The 19274-nt window shown below is 39.1% G+C and overlaps 1 protein-coding gene and 1 pseudogene across 1 annotated transcript in view; one reads left to right on the top strand and one right to left on the bottom strand.

The window, feature by feature from the left end:
- Positions 1 to 19274, bottom strand: part of LOC127636436 (RNA polymerase-associated protein LEO1-like) — a 283037-nt gene that overhangs the window by 228908 nt on the left and 34855 nt on the right. The gene's annotated exons all lie outside the window — the stretch shown is intronic.
- LOC127636408 (PDZ and LIM domain protein 5-like) overlaps positions 1 to 19274 on the top strand; it is a 98077-nt pseudogene that overhangs the window by 45213 nt on the left and 33590 nt on the right.

Below are 19274 nucleotides of genomic sequence, written 5' to 3'. Positions count from 1 at the left end.
AAAAATAATTTTTCTTTTATTTTTTTTGAAAACCACATTTTGTGTGCAACAAAAGCATTAAAAGCATAAGATCACATGTTTACTGATAGTGGCACCTGGTGGCCAAGGTTGGTACCACGTGCATTTTTTTGAAGAGGGAAAAAAATAATTTAGGAAGAGGAAAAAAAAAGTTTTTTTAAGACAATTTTTTTTTAGCAAGATAGAAATGTTTTTACGATTAGCGCTCGGGAAGGAACTGAGACACTTTTTTTTAATTTTTATATATATATATATATATATATATATTAGTTTTTAGTAAAAAATATTTAAACACCTTTTAGGGCTTCGACACCTAAAAAAATGATCTACTAAATATTTTTTTTTTGTACAGTTCAGTTCTGCCATAACTTACCATTATACTGTATGTTTAATATTAAGTGTTAGCTACTTTATAAAAGTTTCTCTACTGTGAATTCCTCATGTTTAGACAGTTTTGTGTAACATAAGGCACATTTTTAAGAACGGTCGTATTGTTTTTAAGAGTCGTATATCTTTGTATGACTTTAATTATCGCACACGAGTCATACGGACTACTCTTATGATAGATTTATAGTCCTTTTTGTGTGTCGTTTTTGGGGCTTGACAATCATCACAATGAATTTTATTGCATGGAAAATAACTTTTGTGGTCCACAGAAGTAAATCAAACTGGTTTGAAACGACATGAAGCTGAGCAGATAAGGTCAGAACTATCTGACTGTTCCTTTAAAACTCAGTTTGATGATTTGATTATAGGCAGATTAATTAAAGAGGGTCGAGTTAATGATTTGCCCAGCACAGCATATCGAAACGCTCTTATTCTAGAGTTATGGGCCCTTTGGGGGGACATTTACAGATACAGATTGTACAACAGCTCTGGAATCTCCCATTAAAGTGTTTTAGTGCCATTTTTAGAGCTGTTGAACATTTGTCTGCATCTGCAAAGATCATCAACTCAGACCTGCCATCAATCAATCGCAGCACTTCAATCCAGCGCTTAAACTTGACGATTAAGATAACATTTGCATTTAGAAGAGAGCCGCGTTGACTCCGAGCTCCCAGAGAGATATTTGAACTCCAATCACCCAGAACACCGCGGTACAGATCTCATATCAGCCGTGACCTCTCTCTACCGCAGCCGCTACAGGTATATCAAACGTACATAAATCCATTGTGGTTTGTAATTCCTCATTCATTATAGTCTTTGATCACTCTGATCCAATATTTACATTTAAAGCATTAGTTCACCCAAAAATGAAATTGAGTCATTGTTTACTCACCGCTGTGTTGTTGTAACTCTATATGACTTTCTGTCTTTTTCTGAACACAAAGGGAGAAACTGAATAAATGTTGTGCTCTGTGATGTCATACAATGGCAGTTTATGGTGATCACCTCTTCAAGCTTCAAAAGAACACAAAAGTATCATTCAGAAGTCTAATTAATTATTCATGAGCTCATGATTGTTATGAAAGCACACGATAAGATTTGGTGGAAACAAACTGAAATATGATGTATTATTTATTAAAAGTGTTCACTGGCCATTGAACTGTGCGTGTTCATGATAAGACACGAGAGCAACAGTACAGGAATGGGCAAAGACATGGGACAACAAATTAAAAAAGCACAATATTAATAGCAGCATCCATATACCCAGTGGAGAACGTCATCAAACAACCGGTTCTTTATGTTGCCTCTTGATATTATAATAACAAAATTGTATACCTACCCAACCCCCCCCCCAAAAATTTTTTTTTGAAGAGAGAAAAAAAATTTAAGAGAAAAAAACAAATGTTTTGAAGAGAGAAAAAAACATTTAAGAGAAAAAAAACAAACATTTTTGAAGAGAGAAAAAAAAATGTGTAGAGAGAAAAAAAAATTATGAGAAAAGAAAATTGAGGAGAGAAAAAAAGATTTTTTTGCCTCTCTTCAAAAAATAATGTATTATTTACTGAAAATGTTTATTGTTCATTGACCGTTGATCTGTGCGCGTTCATGATCGGACACGAGAGCTACAGTTCACGCAGCGCCCTCGTGACGTTGGGGCGTTCAAGCAAAAACTCGTTTTGTTTATCTACGAACAGGTCCTCCACAGTGATAGTGACAACAGAACTCAACACAACTGCACACAAAACAGAGAACAGAACTTACATGGACATGTCTGAAGAGTTTGTAGTTTTGATGCACTTCTATGCCCAGCCTTATTTTTGGGGTGAAAAAGGATCAACGGTCAGTGAACATTTTCACTAATAATACATTCGATTTGGATTTGTTTTCACCATATCTTATCGTATACTTTCATAACCCTGACCCTAACCCACCAAAGCAAAATTTTGGGTCACCAAATTAAATGTGTTCGGTGCTTTGCATGATAAATATACTATAAATATGTTTAATAACAGCAGATGACTGTAGCGTTACCTCATCACATATGTAATTACTTGCATAGGATTATCCCGATAACGAAAACGCGTGTGCATTTACACCTTTTTGAATGTGGTCAGAGTCCATTCCTGAGATCTTTGGGGTTCAGGACTGTGTCTGCCTCTAGTGTTCTGGTGTCTGAAGAGTATCATCGACTTTCCAGGTTCAGGGAGGAAATGAACTAGTGGATGGAAAGTCTAAGGTACACGTGAGATTCAACATACTGTTGACCAAGAGAAGATCCATCTTGGTGTTGTTTCCTCTCTAATGTGCTGAATGTCAGTCTCAGTCATTCTCAAGTGTAGCATGTGGTTGTGAAGGGAGCCACTATAAAGAATAAAGTAGCTGCTGTTGGGTTTTAGACCACAGTTCTGTAGCCAAACGCCTCCGTGAACTCTTTAACCGTGTCTCACTCGCTACCTCTCCTGTCTAAATGATCTGTGGTCAGAAATACAGACTATACTATTCTCTTAAACCAAACAGAAGTCTTGTGTTTCATAATGCCGCCAATCCGATCTGCCCTTAAAGGGACAGTCCACCTAAAAATGAAAATCATGTCATTTATTCATCTTGCAGGATCTCCGAGCTGAAAGTATAAAGTGATCAAGAGCTCCAAGAAGGACAAAAATCTCCATAAATGAGCATCATGAAAGTAGCTGATATAACTGGAAAAGATTTCACATTTGGCATCTTACGCTTACGCTCAAGCTTTATTTTTTGCCGAGTCCATGGCATTTGTGATGCGATGACAAACAAGCAAATAAATAACGTAACATCGGGTGACCATACTTCCTCTTTTCCCGGACATGTCCTCTTTTTCAGACCTGAAAAAAGCATCCAGCCGTAGTTGTGAAAGTTAAAATAATCTTAAAATATTTATGTTGAGTTTATTGTTACAATTTTATTCCAGATTGAAGAATAAATTAATTCCGACTCGACTCAGACTGGGCCTGTTATGGACTCGGTCCCTTTTGGACTCGATTCAGCCTGTTATGGCTCGGTCTTGAGTCCGACTCGGCCCCTTTTGGACTCGACTCAGACTTGGGCTGTAATGGACTCTGTCTTGAGTCCGACCCCTTTTGGACATGGACTCTACTCGAATCAGCCCGTTATGGACTCGGTCTTGAGTCCGACTCGGCCCCTTTTGGACTCTACTCTGACTCGACTCTGACTCGGGCTGTAATGGACTCTGTCTTGAGTCTGACCCCTTTTGGACTCGGACTCTACTCAGACTGGGCCTGTTATGGACTCGGTCTTGAGTCCGACCCCTTTTGGACTCGGTCTTGAGTCCGACTCGGCCCCTTTTGTACTCGAATCAGACTCTGACTCGACTCAGACTGGGCCTGTTATGGACTCGGTCTTGAGTCCAACTCGGCCCATTTTGGACTTGGACTCGACTCGGACTCCAATCAGCCCATTATGGACTCAGTCTTGAGTCCGACTCTGCCCCTTTTGGACTCGACTCAGACTCTGACTCGACTCTGACTGGGCCTGTTATGGACTCGGTCTTGAGTCCGACTCTGCCCCTTTTGGACTCGACTCAGACTCTGACTCGACTCTGACTCAGGCTGTAATGGACTCTGTCTTGAGTCTGAACCCTTTTGGACACTGACTACTCTGACTCGGACTCTACTCAGACTGGGCCTGTTATGGACTCGGTCTTGAGTCCGACTCAGCCCCTTTTGGACCTGGACTCGACTCTGACTCTACTCTGAACCTGCCTGTTATGGACTCTGTCTTGAATCTGACTTGGCCCCTTTTGGACTTGGACTCAATTGTTTAAAGACTCGAACACGACCAAGGTGGCCTCAAACCCAACACTAATCATAGTTTGAATTAGTAAAAAGATCTAAAGACCACACAGCCATGTGTCATATATCTTTGGAAAGGTCTTGATTGGTAGAATATAAAAAGCAGATTTGTTTCACTCAGAGACCAAACTACATAATAGGATAAGTAGATTTTGAAATATTCCTCAAAGAGTGTCATAACAAGCTATGGTGGCTATTGCTAATGGCCTCTCTATGGCGACAGTTTCTCTGGGCTTTATAGCCCTCAGTCACTGTAAAAGAGCAGCATGAACCCTCTTCAAACTATTTAGACAACAAAAAATCTTTTTCAATTTAATATATAACATCGAATCGTCTCCTTTAATTGTGTTTTGAAACATTTTCACAGTATACATTCGACCACACATGACATGAGCCGCAAACATCTGTAAGAAGATTCCAGAAATACGAAACGTTACTGTTAAAAATGAAAGACGGCCAATTAACTGTGTGACTCTTTGTAATAACTCCCCGCGGCTCTGCAAATGTGCAGTACATATATATTCAATTAACACACACTGTCTTCACTTGCCACCACATGCAGTGCACGCTAATGTCTCACTTTAATAAACAGATTTTATGAGGTGACTGGGATTCGGCATCCAAAACACCCTTCTGCTTTCTCCATCAAAAAGCTTTGAAACTAATCCATGCTCCGAGATTACGGAATATATCAACTTTGAAGGGTTTGGATACACGGGAAAATAACAATTCCACTTTGGCTCTGAATTGGAAACCATTACTCTTAAAGTTCGGCTGATTCAGTAACGATGTGCTGGCACATCAAAGATCACTCGCATAAATATATTCCTTACCCAAAATGACATAAACAGCACCTACCATGGACTTGTCTGTTTGTCCCTCAAATTCTGACTAAAATAAACCAGACCAGGGTTGTTCGCTGGTTTAAGCTGGTCTAGTTGGTCTTGCAGCCTGGCTATTGTTTTGCTAGTCGACCAACTTGACCAGCTGAAAAGTGCCCAAAGCCCCTTTGAAACCACCAGACTAGGCCAGTCTAACCAGCTTGGTGGCCAACTAAGACCAGCAAACCATCTTAGTCTGGTTTAGACTGTTTTTCAGCAGTCGGCAGTCTTTCCCTTTTATGTTATATGGGGAGATTATACTTCTTTAACTGCCTCTTGGCCTCATTTTTCCAGATTCTTTATATCTAACTGTCCTTGAATCTCAATTAATTGCTGATTCATGCTAGTTCACAACAGTCCCTTTATGTGCTAACGTCATTACAATAAATGTCCTTCTCTGTTTTTACTATTTAGAGGAGACTTCATGCGTGTCAAGAGACTTTTAACTCGTAGTCTAACTATAATTTTTCACAAAGGAACAGAAAAAACTCTGAGCTGAATCACAGATAATGTGTCTCTCTCTGAGGTGCCGTTTTGGCTCTCTGTTGGTTTTGGAAAACAATATACAATATTTACATCCCATACAAGTTTAGCTCCAGCTGTGCCGATGGTCAGATGTTTAACGCACAGATTAGCTTTGGAGTTATTCTGAGTATGATGTCATTTTCTCCTCATGTCCATCTCAAAATAGTTTAACTTACTCTAAGTTACTCCTTTTTTGGAGGTGCTGTAAGCTCATTTTTATTTCATGTAAAGGTATCCAAAAAATTGTCCTACTCCATGAAAGATATTAAAGGAGACCTATTATGCCCCTTTTTACAAGATGTAATATAAGTCTCAGGTGTCCCCAGAATGTGTCTGTAAAGTTTCAGCTCAGAATACCCCACGGATCATTTATTACACCATGTTATAAGCGTGTGTGTGTCTCTTTAAATGCAAATGAACTGCTGCTCCCCGCCCCCTTTCCGGAAGAGGGCTGTGCCTTTTATAGCTCGTGCTTTGGTTACTACAGCAACAACAAATCAGAACCGATATGACTGACAGTGTAAATACCAGAGTTCAGGCAGGACTGGAAGAGAAATCGGCCCGGGATTTTACACAGCAACTGTCCCAAAAGTTGGGGGGAGGGGCCATTTTGTGGTGCGTTCTGCAGTAACCTGCGTTCACACAGCCAGCTACTTTGTCGCCAGTGGCTGGCGGTTAGGTAGCCGTTTCTTTACACTTAATATTATTATTAAAATATTAGGATCATATGAGCTCTACCATCTTCTCTCGTATTGGCTATCGCTCCAGAAAGTCGCTCTTCATTTGCATAAAGTCACGTCGCTGGACACGCCCACATCCGGTCGCCAACGGTCCCATCGCTCGTGTTGCCAGAAGTTGCCAGTTGTCATTGAAAATGAATGAGATGAGGTTGTTTTGTCACTGCGTTTCGCTGGCAGTGTAAACGCAGTTTAACGCGGCGGCTCATTTTAGATTATCGCGGCCCATTCGGCCCGTTTCGCGGCCGACCCACCAACCCGCTCAGTTCTTCCGATGGCCAGTCCACCCCTGATCGTCCCCAAAGTGCGTCTGACAAATTTTTCGCCTTATCATAGTATTGCAGTTGCAGCTAATTTTTGTGGCTTAATGCCATTTTTATGCCATGTTGTTCATAACAGTTGTCAGTTGAGGGCGCTGTTGTGCTGCTGTCGTTTTCATCAACAGTTTCTGCATGATGTCCGTCTCAATAAAGCTCATTTGGTATCCGTGGAGGGCGGGGATTTGGAAAGAGGGGTGTGGCTAAATCAACGGCTCAATCTCGTGGAAGTAGAAGGGCTAAAATCGCTTGCAGCACTTTTAAGTATTTTCGAGACTGAATAAGTTAAAGTGAATCAAAAGCTTTTATGAATCAAAGTTGTGCGTTAACCAATCGAGATGTATCTACGTTGTACAGTAAAGTTACTGTGACATGTTTAATATGTATGACTTCTGAAAATGACATTTATATTGATTATTTGTATTTTTAATAAAGTATATTTTATCCCCATCATTATTGAATCCTCATTTTATGTTTTTAGTCCTCGTGGTGGCGCTGTTTCTCACCTCAAGCCGGGTGGCGGAGGACAAGTCTCGGGTGCCAATTGGCCGCGTTCTGAGACCGTCAATCACGTGACTCGTTGTGCATGACACCGCGGCGACTCACAGCATGTGGAGGCTCATGCTACTCTCCACGATCCACACACAACTCACCACATGCCCCATTGAGAGAACCACTAATCACCACCACGAGGAGGTTACCCCATGTGACTCTACCCTCCCTAGCAACCAGGCCAATTTGGTTGCTTAGGAGACCTGGCTGGAGTCATTCAGCATGCCCTGGATTTGAACTCACGACTCCAGATGTGATAGTCAGCGGCAATACTCGCTGGGCTACCCAGGCACCCTGCGTAAAGTGTTCTTAAGTAAATTGCTTGCAATTTTAACTTAAAACCACAGATGTCACTAGAGAACATAAAGTTGCATAGTGCAGCTGTAAGTAAATTCTACATTTGTACTTAATTAATGCTATAGCTCAGGGGCGGATTTAGGCATGGGCGACATGGGCAGTCACGATACGGCGGCATCACCCCTACCCCGGTCAACAACTTTGGGGGCGCGTTGAAGTGGGTTTCGCCCAGGGCGCCAAACAAGCTAGAACCGCTACTGCCCTAGCTTGTAAGTAAACAGTATTCATGATTGTTTGTTATCTTAACAATGCATCCTAATGTAGAAAACCATAAAATGAGTACGTTTCACTTAACTTTTCGAAGCCGGTGGTCTCAGCATGCACCAGGCTTTTGACCGTTGGCGTCGTCATGTTTTGTGCATCAAGTGTTCTGCCTGTGCAGATCTGTAACTTGATTGCAGTGCCAGTAATGCAAGGTGATTGACATGCATCAAGCCTCCTTGTCATTCGTTATCAAGCCATTTTACTTGTGGGGATGTGGCTGCGGTTTCACTATTATTATGGGACATTTAGTCATACATTGTTGGCAAAACCTGACCCGTACACACTGGTGTGGTTCTGTTTAGTGTGAGCTCAGTCTGATATCTCTTGTGTTGAGCTGTAGACGTGCCGGTTCAGGAGCTGAGAGTCCGTCTGGTGCTGATAGCGTCTGTTTCCTGTCAGAAAATAGTTTTCTCGTTGCATTTTGCACATGAGCACCACTTCAACTGTTTATACACTTTCCCAAACAGAATCGATTTAAGTATCTTGAGTACTATGACAGTATCATGAAATATGAATATAATCATTCAGTAAATGAATGGGCCTTTCCACAAGACGAAGGGCACATTCATACAGTGATGCCATGTCCCCTTCAGAGTACCCACTTCAAGGGCTCCTGATGCCCCCGTATGTGCACGTCACCACTAGAGGCGCTACAACAACTGTGCAAGAGTGCAAGTGCTTATTATGACTTTATAAACACTTATTTTTTACACTTCTACCCATGCACTGCTATGTTATGTAATTGAAACACTTATTATAATGCATCATTAGAAAAACAGACCCACCTTCTTGCACACACTTATTACAATGGGATTGATTTGCACGGTGGTCAGGGCTGGACTGGTATTCTGGCATACCGGGCATTTTCCCAGTGGGCCGACGCACTCTGGGGTCGGTCAGGAGCGGACTGGTCATCGGGAGAACTGAGCGGGCCGGTGGGTCACCTGCGAAAACAGGCCGAACGGGCCGTGATGAGCTAAAATGAGCCGCTGTGTTATGCAGAACAGACCTCAAAATGGCGCCACCCTCCGCTCAACAACTTTTGGGCCAGTTGCTATGTAAATTCCCGAGCCGATTTCTCTTCCCAGTCCAGCCCTGATGGTAGCTCACCTGATAGTGTTGGACTTTGGACTCGGAAGCTCAGCCAAACAGACAATGATAGAAGCGACACAAAATGACGTGGTTGCTTCAGGAAATGTGCTTTTCATGCTGCATTTGCTTTTATAACAATATTGATCAGGTTTAGATTAACGTTTTAGGTTTGGGAGATACGTTACACTCATTAAAACCTCCATCTTTTATTCACCTTAAAAGCTTTGTCTAATTACAGCACCATTTCACTCGCTTTTGGCGCCCCCCACTGGACATTTCACTGAAACTGCAGCCAAATGTGTAATTAAGTGCATAATATCGTTTAGTAAAAATGCTGCCACGGTCATGTAATTTGTGCGCGCGCATGTGTGTGTGTGTGCGTGTGCGTGTGTGTGCGTGTGTCATCAGGAAATTAATTTGCTGTATTCATTCAGGTGCTCATATTCAGATACTCGCTGTGCTCAGGGGTTTCATTTAAGTTTCAAACATCATCATTCAGTCTAAATGAATGGTAAACCTATTTATCAACCTGATGTTTTGCAATAGACACTTTTAAGAAGCAACTTAAATACTGTGGAAGGACCCATTTTATATTAGGCGGCCTTAACTACAATGTACTTATTATGCACATCATGTTGTTGCATTGTAATTACATTTGTGTACAGTTAGCGTTATCCCTAATCCATCCTAACTCTAACCCCTAATCCTAACCCTACCCTTACAAATGTATTTACACCCAGAGGTATATAATGTCAAAACTCAAAAGTTATAACATTACAAATATAATGTATCATAGTGTTCAAAAACATCTCAAAAGATAATAATTGTACATAAGCACTAATTACACATGCAAACACAACAATGACTAAAGGTTTGCATAGCATGCACACATGATTTTAGTCATGAGATTTCACAGAATGAGTTTCATTCTGTGTCATTTGAGTCATCATTGAGTCTGTGTCGTGTATTTGGCGCCATCTCCTAGTGGTCATATGTAACATTGTGCTTCATGTGGATTATCTAATGATCTATGCATCATTGGTATGGTTCAGACAACCATACCATACACCAATGACGGCAGAGCTGCATGCAAGGTGCTAGCTTGCTATCGGGAGCAACTTGGGGTTCAGTGTCTTGCACAAGGACGTGTGGGCCGGGAATCGAACCACCAACCCTGTGATTAGTGGACAACCTGCTTTACCAACTGAGGCAATAGATAACTAGATATGTTTAAAATTAAAAATTGCTTTACATATTTAACACAGATCTAGTAATTGGCAAAAACAACCATTACCTCGTAGTGACTCGCCTCAATCCGGGTGGCGGAGGACGAATCTCAGTTGCCTCCGCATCTGAGACCGTCAAACCGCGCATCTTATCACATGGCTTGTTGAGTGCGTTACCACGGAGACGTAGTGTGTGTGTGGAGGCTTCACGCTATTCTCCGCAGCATCCACGCACAACTCGACACACGCCCCACCGACATTATAACGACCACGAGGTGGTTACCTCATGTGACTCTACCCTCCCTAGCAACCGGGCCAATTTGGTAGCTAAGGAGACCTGGCTGGAGTCACTCAGCACGCCCTGGATTCAAACTCACGACTCCAGGGGTGATAGTCAGTGTCAATACTCGCTGAGATAATGGCCAACACTCCTTAGCAACTGCACAGAAACGTTCATGTTAAAACCTAGCCGTCTTTGCAAGTCCGTTTGGTACAGAAATTACACACTTCACCTCTAAGACAGGATGTCTGTGTTGGCCCCTGACCCCTTCCACACGGTTCACATCCCCTCTGATGTTCCTATTGTTCACATTTGTCCCTCTGAGTGTTTTTATTACTCATTGTATTTACACCTTTAACTTCCTTTTTTGCTTCGGAGCATTTTCATTGTGTTTCCAGCAGACCTTCACCCTCATCATGAGGAAACATTCAACCGGTCGCGTCATCCTTATATGGGAAAACCTTGAGAACGAGAGCCGTGTTCCGGAACAAATGATGCCGAGTCACAGTGACTTTTATAGAAAGCGTGTTTTTGTGGCCTGCTTACTGGACAGAGGTTATTTATGCACTATGTGACCTTGTACGGGATTTATTGTTGATTAATGAGGACAAATGAAGTCGTCTAGACAGTGTGACTTGAATGCACTAACAAATGAGAACTTGGATAAACGTAATAGATCCTGCAGGAGGTTTGTTTACACAGTCATGTTTAAGATAGTGTCAAGAATTAAACTGGATTTTGGAAGGCTAAATTCACAAAGACTCGTTACGTGCGGGCGCAATATTTCATCAGCTGATCATAAATCTTGATCATGACTATGCATGTTGAATTCATCGAGTGGCGGCCGTATTCAAAACGAGATGTTAAGACATTTTTATCCAAAACGGCTTATAGAAACCGTTTTCTGTGCCCTGGTTGTATATTGCTCGTGTTTGCAAATCCAGGTGTTCCGCTCTCCAAAACATCTGCCAAGATTGCGTTTCACAATTTTACTTCTTTAGATCAAATCAGGTAAACGACCTGTTCTAGAGAATGTGCATGCACATTTTAGAGTAAAACACCAGACAATGTGCCATTAAAACAATTGGCTCTTTAAACTCAAATGCAGGACTTTCATTTTAACAGCTAGCCTGTCTCCTTAAACAGACTATGATATAAACTATCTCCCAGTGTGCAAACGTGGAAATGATCTTTCACTGTCAAAAGAGAACAAAGCATTCTTGTTCCCGTCCCATCAGATACTGCTGCATCTGCCAAACCATCCAAAGATTCATCTGGAAATCTCGTATCTCACTTCAGCCACTATGCAATGTTTTTCTCTCATTGATGATGGCTCATGAGAGACTGAACTCTCCTGTAGAAGTTTTACTGTGTGGTGAAGACCGTTTGTGTTGTTATTCCTCTCAGGCGTTCTGCGCAAGCGTGTGATTGGCTGCCTGTATGGAGGTGTTACGCTGTTGGCAGCAGTGAAGAAGGAATGCTGGGGTTGAGTGGCATCATGTTATTTATGAGCTGTGTAATATAGTGTACAGTGGGGATAAAAAGATGCAGTTAGTTTGAATGGCAGCCAGAAGAGAGTCAACGATATCTGCACACAAAACTCTGGACACCTGCGGTGTAATTTTTAACATGTACTTTTGATAATTTAGCAGATGCTTTGATTCAGTTGATTTCTCCAAGAGAGAAAGCAATACAAGTAGTGCTACCATTTCAAACTACCACACCATACCATACTATACCACTATACCATATTTACCCATACCAAATTACATACCATAATATACCAGACAACCATATCATACTCTACCATATTATACCATTCCAAACTACCATACCATATTATAACATACCATAAATATACCAGACTACCTGACTACACTATACCATATTATACCATACCACAACATACCAGACAACCATATCATACTCTACCATATTATAACATAACATACCATACTATACATACCAAACTACCATACTATAACATACCATACTATACATACCAAACTACCATACTATAACATACCATACTATACCAAATTACCATACTATAACATACCATACTATACCAAACTACCATACTATAACATACCACACTATATCAAATTACCATACTATAACATACCACACTATATCAAATTACCATACTATAACATACCACACTATACCAAATTACCATACTATAACATACTATACTATACCAAACTACCATACTATACCATACTATACCAAACTACCATACTATAACATACTATAACATACCACACTATACCAAATTACCATACTATAACATACCATACTATACCAAATTACCATACTATAACATACCACACTATACCAAACTACCATTCTATAACATACCACACTATATCAAATTACCATACTATAACATACCACACTATACCAAACTACCATACTATAACATACTATACCATACCAAATTACCATACTATAACATACCACACTATACCAAACTACCATTTTATAACATACCACACTATATCAAATTACCATACTATAACATACCACACTATACCATACCATACTATACCAAACTACCATACTATAACATACCATACTATACCAAATTACCATACTATAACATACCACACTATACCAAACTACCATACTATAACATACAATACTATACCAAATTACCATACTATAACATACCACACTATACCAAATTACCATACTATAACATACCATACTATACATACCAAACTACCATATTATAACATACCATACTATACCAAACTACCATACTATAACATACCACACTATACCAAATTACCATACTATAACATACCATACTATACCAAACTACCATACTATAACATACCACACTATATCAAATTACCATACTATAACATACTATACTATACCAAACTACCATACTATACCATACTATACCAAACTACCATACTATAACATACCACACTATACCAAACTACCATTCTATAACATACCACACTATATCAAATTACCATACTATAACATACCACACTATACCAAACTACCATACTATAACATACTATACCATACCAAATTACCATACTATAACATACCACACTATACCAAACTACCATTCTATAACATACCACACTATATCAAATTACCATACTATAACATACCACACTATACCATACCATACTATACCAAACTACCATACTATAACATACCATACTATACCAAATTACCATACTATAACATACCACACTATACCAAACTACCATACTATAACATACAATACTATACCAAATTACCATACTATAACATACCACACTATACCAAATTACCATACTATAACATACCATACTATACCAAACTACCATACTATAACATACTATACTATACCAAACTACCATACTATAACATACTATAACATACCACACTATACCAAACTACCATACTATAACATACAATACTATACCAAATTACCATACTATAACATACCACACTATACCAAATTACCATACTATAACATACCATACTATACCAAACTACCATACTATAACATACTATACTATACCAAACTACCATACTATAACATACTATAACATACCACACTATACCAAATTACCATACTATAACTATAACATACCATACTATACCAAATTACCATACTATAACATACCACACTATACCAAACTACCATTCTATAACATACCACACTATATCAAATTACCATACTATAACATACCACACTATACCAAACTACCATACTATAACATACTATACCATACCAAATTACCATACTATAACATACCACACTATACCAAACTACCATTCTATAACATACCACACTATATCAAATTACCATACTATAACATACCACACTATACCAAACTACCATACTATAACATACCACACTATACCAAACTACCATACTATAACATACCACACTATACCAAACTACCATACTATACTATACCAAACTACCATACTATAACATACAATACTATACCAAATTACCATACTATAACATACTATACTATACCAAATTACCATACTATAACATACTATACTATACCAAATTACCATACTATAACATACCACACCATACCAAACTACCATACTATAACATACTATACTATACCAAATTACCATACTATAACATACCATACTATAACATACTATACCATACCAAACTACCATACTATACCAAACTACCATACTATAACATACCACACTATACCAAACTACCATACTATAACATACCATACTATACCAAACTACCATACTATACTATACCAAACTACCATACTATAACATACAATACTATACCAAATTACCATACTATAACATACCACACTATACCAAACTACCATACTATAACATACCACACTATACCAAACTACCATACTATACTATACCAAACTACCATACTATAACATACAATACTATACCAAATTACCATACTATAACATACTATACTATACCAAATTACCATACTATAACATACTATACTATACCAAATTACCATACTATAACATACCACACCATACCAAACTACCATACTATAACATACTATACTATACCAAATTACCATACTATAACATACCATACTATAACATACTATACCATACCAAACTACCATACTATACCAAACTACCATACTATAACATACCACACTATACCAAACTACCATACTATAACATACCATACTATACCAAACTACCATACTATAACATACCACACTATACCAAACTACCATACTATAACATACCACACTATACCAAACTACCATACTATAACATACTATACTATACCAAATTACCATACTATAACATACCATACTATACCAAACTACCATACTATAACATACCATACCATACCAAACTACCATACTATACCATACTATACCAAACTACCATACTATAACATACCACACTATACCAAACTACCATACTATAACATACTATACTATACCAAATTACCATACTATAACATACCACACTATACCAAACTACCATACTATAACATACTATATTATACCAAATTACCATACTATAACATACCATACTATAACATACTATACCATACCAAACTACCATACTATACCAAACTACCATACTATAACATACCCACTATACCAAACTACCATACTATAACATACTATACTATACCAAACTACCATACTATAACATACCACACTATACCAAACTACCATACTATAACATACCATACTATACCAAACTACCATACTATAACATACCACACTATACCAAACTACCATACTATAACATACCATACTATACCAAACTAACATACTATAACATACCACACTATACCAAACTACCATACTATAACATACCACACTATACCAAACTACCATACTATAACATACTATACTATACCAAATTACCATACTATAACATACCATACTATACCAAACTACCATACTATAACATACTATACCATACCAAACTACCATACTATACCATACTATACCAAACTACCATATTATAACATACCACACTATACCAAACTGCCATACTATAACATACTATACTATACCAAATTACCATACTATAACATACCACACTATACCAAACTACCATACTATAACATACTATACTATACCAAATTACCATACTATAACATACCATACTATACCAAACTACCATACTATAACATACTATACCATACCAAACTACCATACTATACCATACTATACCAAACTACCATATTATAACATACCACACTATACGAAACTACCATACTATAACATACCACACTATAACAAACTACCATACTATAACATACCACACTATACCAAACTACCATACTATAACATACTATACTATACCAAACTACCATACTATAACATACCACACTATACCAAACTACCATACTATAACATACCATACTATACCAAACTGCCATACTATAACATACCACACTATACCAAACTACCATACTATAACATACCATACTATACCAAACTACCATACTATAACATACCACACTATACCAAACTACCATACTATAACATACCACACTATACCAAACTACCATACCACACTATACCAAACTACCATACTATAACATACCATACTATACCAAACTACCATACTATAACATACTATACCAAACTACCATACTATAACATACCACACTATACCAAACTACCATACTATAACATACCACACTATACCAAACTACCATACTATAACATACCACACTATTCCAAACTACCATACTATAACATATCATACTATACCAAACTACCATACTATAACATACCATACTATACCAAACTACCATACTATAACATACTATACCATACCAAACTACCATACTATACTATACCAAACTACCATACTATAACATACCACATTTTACCAAACTACCATACTATAACATACCACACTATACCAAACTACCATACTATAACATACCATACTATACCAAACTACCATACTATAACATACTATACTATACCAAACTACCATACTATAACATACCACACTATACCAAATTACCATACTATAACATACCATACTATACCAAACTACCATACTATAACATACCATACTATACCAAATTACCATACTATAACATACCACACTATACCAAACTACCATACTATAACATACTATAACATACCATACTATACCAAATTACCATACCATACTATAAAATACCACACCAAACTACCATACTAGATTATACTATACCATACTATAGCATATTTGTACCATACTATTCAATACCATACCAGACTACCACACCCGATTACACTACACTGTACCAAACTACCATATGATATGATTGCACCATACCAAACTCTATTATACTATGCCATACCTGTTTTGTTTTTAGGGTAAAACCAAGACTGTACTTGAGGGCTATGTTAATTGTCTGTTTTATTTTTACAGATCTTTTGCTAAAGTGGAGACAACAAAGGTACGTACAGTTCAAACTAAATAATTGAATACACTATGTAACACAGTGTCCTCACCAGGCATGACTTAATATACCTGTAAAGAGGTTTATTAACATTTTCAGATAGAAGAAGTATGTTTAAGGCATCTACACGATCTAACATGTTGTCTCCCCGGCGGGAGATCTGGACTCTGGACCCAGAAGAATTATGTCTTGGATTTTACGAGACACTGCAGGAAAATCTGATATATTTATTTTTTCGAATATGACTGTTCAAACTGCAGGTTATACTGTATTTGGACCGATTACACTGTATTTGGACAGATTTAATTTTTTGGTTGTTCAGACTGCAGTCGCATTTGCTAGCATGTCCACTAGTTGTCATAGTAATAATGCAAACTTGCATATGTTCACCATGTGTGAGAGATTATGGATGATTTTCATGAGGGCATCCAAATATTAACACATCCTTCGTTGTGGAGAGTTTTGTCGTTAGGGCACCCATGGGCAGAAACATAAATCGGTGCCTGTGCTCGTCACAGTCGCAGCTGGTCTGTTCGGGAAAATAACTTCTGGTTGCTTTATTACATCACGCCTGGTTAGGACACGGATGTTTAATGTGTGCAGCATGTTTTGAAGGCCTGATCTATTGCATGTGACTGTAGAACGGTGAATATTTTGGCTTCCCCTCATGACGGTAGACAAAATTTCAGTTTTACTAAATTATTTTCTGATGTTTGCAATGTGAAATAGGTTCAGGGTTCCCACATGGAAAACCCTTTTCTTTTCAAAGAATCAATCAGGCCACTTTATAAATCAGATTAAATGATTCATTAGCGAATCGTTCTGACAGAAAAGGTCATTAACATTCTTTGGGTATGATCAGTGGGAATCCTGTAAGTTGAATAAAAGTTCACCTGATTTTTATTTAGTGACTGTTATGAGGGAGCGTGACTCCTGCATGCGTGTGCTGTGGTGTAAGTGTGTTGCATGTCTTTCATCACTTCCTGTAGAATGAAGCGTCGGAGATCATAAAGCCTGTGCCCATCAGCCAATCAGCTGCACCCATCACCAGCTCCCCCGCCAACCTCGCCCCAGGCAACAGTGCCTACAACAAGACCGCACGGCCTTTTGGCGGGACCGCTAATACCGTTCGATCAGTCAGTCCGTCTCCGGCCCAGACAGCGCCCAAAGCTGCCATCCCCTCCGCCTCATCTGCGTTCACTCCAGCTGCGCCTTCCGGGCAGCCCCCTCAACCCCCCTTCCCGCTGGGCAGTAGCACCAACCGCCCGCTGTCCTCGCCTAGCTCCACCCCTAAGCCCGCCTCTGGCCGCTCCCCCTTTGCCAACTCCTCCTCAGCGTCCTCTTCTGGCTCCTCCTCCCCGGCAAGAGTGACCGCCCCCCTGTCTGTCCCCACCCCCCGCAGCCCTCCGTCTATAACACGCCCATCAACCTCTACTCCAATCAGAATGCCTGTGAGGTGGTGATGGGTCAGAGGCGGGGCCTGCTGGAGAGCAAATTGACAGGAGCGCCACAAAATGGGTAGGTGGAGCGAACCGACCAATCACTGAGCTGCCTCTCCACTTCCTGTTCTTCATAACTCTGTCCCTTCATCTATTCTGTCACAGAACACTGTTGTCAGGGTTTGTTTATTTTTAAACATTTGTTCCATGTTTAAGTTTATTCTCGTATCCTAGCCTACTTCGCAAAGCAAAGGTGTGTAAGCACATTGTATATGTTAGTCGTCTTCTTCATCTCCACCATTGAAGTCTATGGCAGCCCATGGCACACTTTGGTGGAAAGTTATGAAAATTGGCACACTCATAGAGGACAGTCTGAACTTCTTTCATAGCAAATTTGGAGTCTCTATCTGAAACCCACTAATGCCACCAAAAGTTCAAA

This window comes from Xyrauchen texanus, chromosome 44, assembly GCF_025860055.1.
Source record: "Xyrauchen texanus isolate HMW12.3.18 chromosome 44, RBS_HiC_50CHRs, whole genome shotgun sequence".
Taxonomy (NCBI): Eukaryota; Metazoa; Chordata; class Actinopteri; order Cypriniformes; family Catostomidae; genus Xyrauchen; species Xyrauchen texanus.
This window is presented reverse-complemented; position numbering and strand designations above follow the sequence as displayed.